The sequence below is a fragment of the Lemur catta genome, chromosome 12, assembly GCF_020740605.2.
Source record: "Lemur catta isolate mLemCat1 chromosome 12, mLemCat1.pri, whole genome shotgun sequence".
In the NCBI taxonomy this organism is placed as follows: Eukaryota; Metazoa; Chordata; class Mammalia; order Primates; family Lemuridae; genus Lemur; species Lemur catta.
In genome coordinates, this window is record NC_059139.1 from 46,149,001 (window position 1) to 46,154,275 (window position 5,275).

General features: G+C 43.5%; 1 long non-coding RNA gene across 1 annotated transcript; it reads left to right on the top strand.

Annotated features, from left to right (window-relative positions):
- Window positions 1-3,869: 3,869 nt before the first annotated feature.
- On the top strand, window positions 3,870-4,735 carry LOC123648408. The gene is made up of 2 exons (XR_006738620.1): window positions 3,870-3,920; window positions 4,255-4,735. It is a non-coding gene; the product is annotated as an uncharacterized LOC123648408 (long non-coding RNA).
- Window positions 4,736-5,275: the final 540 nt, after the last annotated feature.

A 5,275-nucleotide genomic window follows, 5' to 3' on the forward strand; every position in this document is an offset into this window, starting at 1 on the left:
TGTCATTCTTTGGGTCCTCATGTCCCTAGCTGGTCTACTTTCTTTTCCTCGTCTTTCATAGTTTTCTTATGCTAGTTTCATATATAATATCCTGGGGTTTTAGTTGTATTTGGTGGTAGGAATAGGGAAAAGTATGTCTACTCCATCTTCCATGAAGCCAAAGTCAAATTTCATTGCAAGGCTTGGAAAATCCTACTGCTAAAAAATAGTCATGGCTTTATAGGAACCCATAAAAGCCGATGTTCTGGGGCCAAAACTAACTTTTCTAATAGAGAGAGACTGTATATAAGTTTTCACTCAATGTTATTGTTTTGTTTGGGGGACCCTTTTTGACCTATGATACATATGACATGTCATAAAAAGAATATTAAAAGTCGTCATTAAATGATTTGATGATAAGTAAAGAAGGCTTTATTATACTTAATAGCACTTTGAGGTTTTAGGAGAATTCTGTTGCCTGGTTGCTTTGAGTCAGAAGGTAAGTTATTCCAGGCCAGGTGCTACATCTGAATGATATGTTCAGTATCCCCAACCAATTACACCATTTATATATGCACATGTCAGAAATACACACTGCAAGTCTTAAAAGGTGGGTCAAAAAAATAGTTCTTTAGGTCGCCTCTCCATGGAAGCGCTTAGATTCGGTTCAGGGCAGAAATATGCAGGCCAACTAGATAACTAATGAGCCTGCAAGATGCAGTCTAGGTTCTGTAAAGTGAAAGTGATGATTGGGAGTGTCAGGTTACATTCTGGGATTCAAAACAAATATTTCAAAAAGGATCCTATTACTTTTTGTAAGTTGTGAAATAAAACTGTCTCTTTTGGAAAGCCCCCTTCCCCCTTAAAAAAAAAAAAAAACCATGGGGAGACTGCATGGGTGAGACTCACACTTGGGTGTTGAAGACAAAGAAATCACACTGGAGCAGTCCAGGAAATATTTTGCTGGTGTGGGTTTGGTGCAAGCACACTGTGTACTGGAGCAGTGGGTGTGAGTCTTGGGATGGGGGAGGGGTAAAGAGAATGAAAAAGCCACTCAAAGTGTTCTCCACAAGAGCTGAAAACAAGTGTTCTTGACACACATCAGTTTTCTTTCCCGAACAGTGCCGACATGGCCTTTTAGGATCAACTAGATATTCCCAGAGAGTGCCTATAACACTTCAGAGATTATTGTTTTCTTAGGTCAATACGTTTATTATCAGCAAAGATCTCACTATTCAGAAAGATTGAAAGTTCAATGGTGTTCAGCCTCAGAGTAGTTGACTCCGATTTTATTTCATAAGGCTCTGTTTTCCAAATCTTATGTAATGTTAGATATTGGAAATGCATGACACGTAAGTGCCTGGATTCTAAATTCCCACTTAGGCATCTATACAACGGACCGTGCAAGTGATTTAAAGATACACACACTAAGCAGGTAGTCTTGCTAGCAAGAGTGTTTCTGTCAAGATCTAACAATGAGCTCTCTGCCCAGGACTAAGTAGTTAAACCAAATGAGAACTCTGACATTCTAAGATTTAAAGAGCAGCTCCTTTAGCTGTTCTCCTATCCCTGCCTAATGGGTCTCCAGTAATAGGACCAAACCACATCTGGAAGGAATGTTTGCAAAACTTGACTTTGTTCTTTGTTTTAGCTTCTTCAGAGGGAGACCAGGGTTCTTCATGTTTCTGTAAGAGAGTGTAAAACTATATCTCTTGTAGTACTTATAGTAACATATTCTCCCCTCTCTAGGTGTCAGAGTCCCAGAGCAAGCGATGATACAAGGAAGATGCATTCAGTGACTTGAAGGAAGGACAGTCAATCAACAAACACAACAGCAAGTGCTGTTTTCATGGCAAAGTTCTGGGAACTGTAGAAAGAGGCAAAGATGAACCAAAAGTAGTTCATGCACAATGAACTGGATTTTCTAAGCACCACCTCTGGGATGACTGAATATCGCCTCCATTGCCTGAAGCATGTACACAGCTTACCAAGGGTGGAGTGGGGGGGAAAGCACAGCTCTAGAGCCAGGCAGACTGGGTTTGAACCCCAATTCCGTTATTTACTAACGATGTGACCTAGTATTGGTTGCCTAACTTCTCAGAACATCCGTTTTCTTACTTATTTATAAAATGGGCATTCATTCATTAGTTTAGCATTTATTCAATGCTTATTATGTGACAAGAATTGCACTAGGGCCAAAGTAATAGAGTGATGAATAAAACAGGCTTCTTGTGAGTTCTGATTAAAATGAAATAATGTTTGTAAAGCATCTAGTACAGAGACTGATACATAGGAGATGCTGAATAATTATTATTTCCTGTCTCCCTTTTTATCCTCTGAGAGATGTAGAAGTAGCTTAATCCCAAACAACTGCTTGTTTATTAAAAGATAAATTATGTCATCTCTACCTCCAACACAAAGAAGGCTTCCATCCATGGACTGACTCTTCCTAGGGGAATTTAGTGTCTCAAGTGTCAGGCCCTTTTCCTGGAGCTCGAGGCGAAGGGAATTCTAAGGGCTCCCACCATCCTCCTGCCCTGACCATTTCCCCACTTCTGGACCTGCTCTGCACCAGCCATCACATGACACAGGGGAGAGAGTACAGAAGGCAAAAGATGTGCTGGGTCACTTCCCTGAGCCACTAATTAACCACATGACCGAGACAAGTCATTTAAGCCGAAAATAATAATAGTCATCACCTACTGAATTCCTTAAAAGTGCCCCCAATGGACTGAAAATTCCTTGAGAACTGGCTTGTTTGGGCCCCTCCTTCAGTGACTAGCAAAGTGCAAGTAGTTGGCACTCAAAAAAGCATTTGTTGAATATAATATTGGTATTATTCTGCCTTGCCCATGTTGTAGGGTTTTTATGAAGCTTATATGAGGCCATTTCCATAAAAACTCTTTGAGGTTGTAAAATACCATGCAGATGTAAGAAATTAATATCTGCCTGTTTCAGGTCTGGGAAGGAAGTAGGAAAACGAAAGAAGAAATGGGAAAGATAAAAAATAGCTGAGAGTGGGGTAGGCAGCTGGATTTGAAAGCAATCTGAAGGCCCTCCAAGTCTTTAAGGGACTGATCTTGAAGACCTGCTCAAAGATCTTCTGTCCTATGACTGGTTTTAGGGTATTGGGGAAAAGAATTATGATGTCACAGCATATGATCAAATACCATGTAGTCTTCCAAAGTTTATGCTTGAGAGAGACTGTTAACGATATGGGAGATGCTTAAGCACAAATTAAGTAATTTAAAAAATAAAGCAGTCAGGATCCTAATTTTGTAAATAAATAAATAAATAAATTTTAAAAGCACGTAGAAACAAGGAAGAAAGACCAGAGGAGATATACCAATAAGTTAACAGGAATACATTATTATTAATACAAGTAATTTTTGTTGTTTTATTTCTATGCATATCTTATATAATATTCAATGAATAAGTATAACTTTTATGATTGTGTGTGTGTGAACATATTCTCCTCCTCACTGTTCTGTCCAGTAACTGATTCAGATCTGAATCAATTGTTCCAGGCACCAAATCTTCAGGAAGTGAATCCAATCACCTTGACCCAAGTCAGATGTTCCATTCAAGTCCCAGTTGGCAAAACTGAGGCTGGTAATTCAGCTTTTGGTTTTGTCAGCTGTAAAGCTAGGTTGGGCTCTTTCCCTTCCACACTGGAGTTCAGATGCCTGGCTCCAGCCAGGGCTCTGCCTCTAATAGCTGAGTGCCCTCAGACACCCCACTGCCCTTCTCGGGGCCTCCCTCGGGGCTGGACTCCAATGATCCAGGCCACCTGGGCAGTTATTAGGCATCACCACCTTCTGCTGCTGCTTTTCCTTTGTGCTCTATTCGATCCATTTCACTCCCCCTTACAAGTCTTCCTCAGAAAAGAAGTAAAACGCAAATGAGTCTTTTTGAGTTTTTGTTGACACTTCTGATTGCAGGTTGGAAGACTGGGGTGGGGGCTTTAGCCCTGGTTGACTAGGCTGTGCTCCTTGGGGGAGTCGTGCCAAAGCTGGCCCTGGTCCCTCTCCCACGCCCTAATCAGAGCCCTGGCTGCAGAACTCTGGGCTGGCATCAGAACAGCAGCCAACACGGCTGGTTGACACGGGACATAATTTTTAATCAGGGAAAGGCAGAAATAAATACAAAGGGCCTCTTTTCTCCATGCAGATTTGAGTATCTGCTTTTGGGTTATATCTGTCTGCGTTTGGCAGGACTGGTCTTGAGGAAGGTCTGGCATTTGTGACCAAAGGGTCAGTCTCCTTCCTTCTCCAGGATGGCAGCAGCACAAATTGTCCTGATCAGTGAGCAATAACATGCCACGACCCCCAGGGCTCCCCAGCAGGCAGAGAGGCACCCAGTCTCAGCAGCCCATGCCCCACGGGCCCCTGGGAGCCACATGCCTCACATTTCCCCAGTTCCAGCCTCCTTTCAAAGGCCCTTTATTAAACCACCAACTATTTGCTGTCGAGACATTTAGGATGAAATCATTGTGTTAAACAAATAAACGCAGCTTCGTCCAGATTTCTGCTCTGGGAGCAGAGTAAGAAAATAATTTCTGTCTGCTCGCCACAAAAGCGGCTGGAAAGGGCCAAAGAAAAATATTATTTTTACTCCATTGTGTGAAATATTGTCCTGGAGGATCTGACGGGCTGAGCGTTTGAAGAGTTTGTGCTGGCAGGTTTCAAGGGTCCCCTGGGTCGGCCCCCTGGGATTGTTTTCTGCATTAATAAACTTAGCATGATGTGTGTTAAAAGGAACATTCTGTTTGCTTTGTAAATAAGGGATGTCAAACAAGAAGCAGAAGCCTTACAGACACTAGGTGATGTGTTCTCAGAGCAGGGAGGTGGGGAGGGAGAGGCGCCCTGGAAAAACGGGCATAGCCGGGGCTCCCTGAACTGAGCTGAGGCCTTGTTGGGAAAACAAATCAGTCTGTTTGAGCCCAAACCAGGCCATTTCCTCACTGATCCTGGTGGGAAAGCTGCACACTTTGCCCTGAACCAGCAGGACGCAGGCTTGGGAAGGAAAGTTCTCAAGTGTCTGTCAGCTGCGTGGTGGAGGAGAGATGGTGGCGCCGCAGAGGCCCTCCCCCGCCCGCACCCCTCCCTCCCCTCGGTTTTAGGGAACCTTCTGGGCTTGTCAGGGTCGGCCAGAGCCGGCAGGCAGGAGCGGGCAGAGGTCAAAGCCATATCTTTGGGAATGATGATCTGCCTATCGCTCCCCCTGTCTCTCTCATGTGCCTTTCTCAGATGTCACTGCAGCCCCCGAGCGGGTTCCCCTGTCAAATTCCTGACGG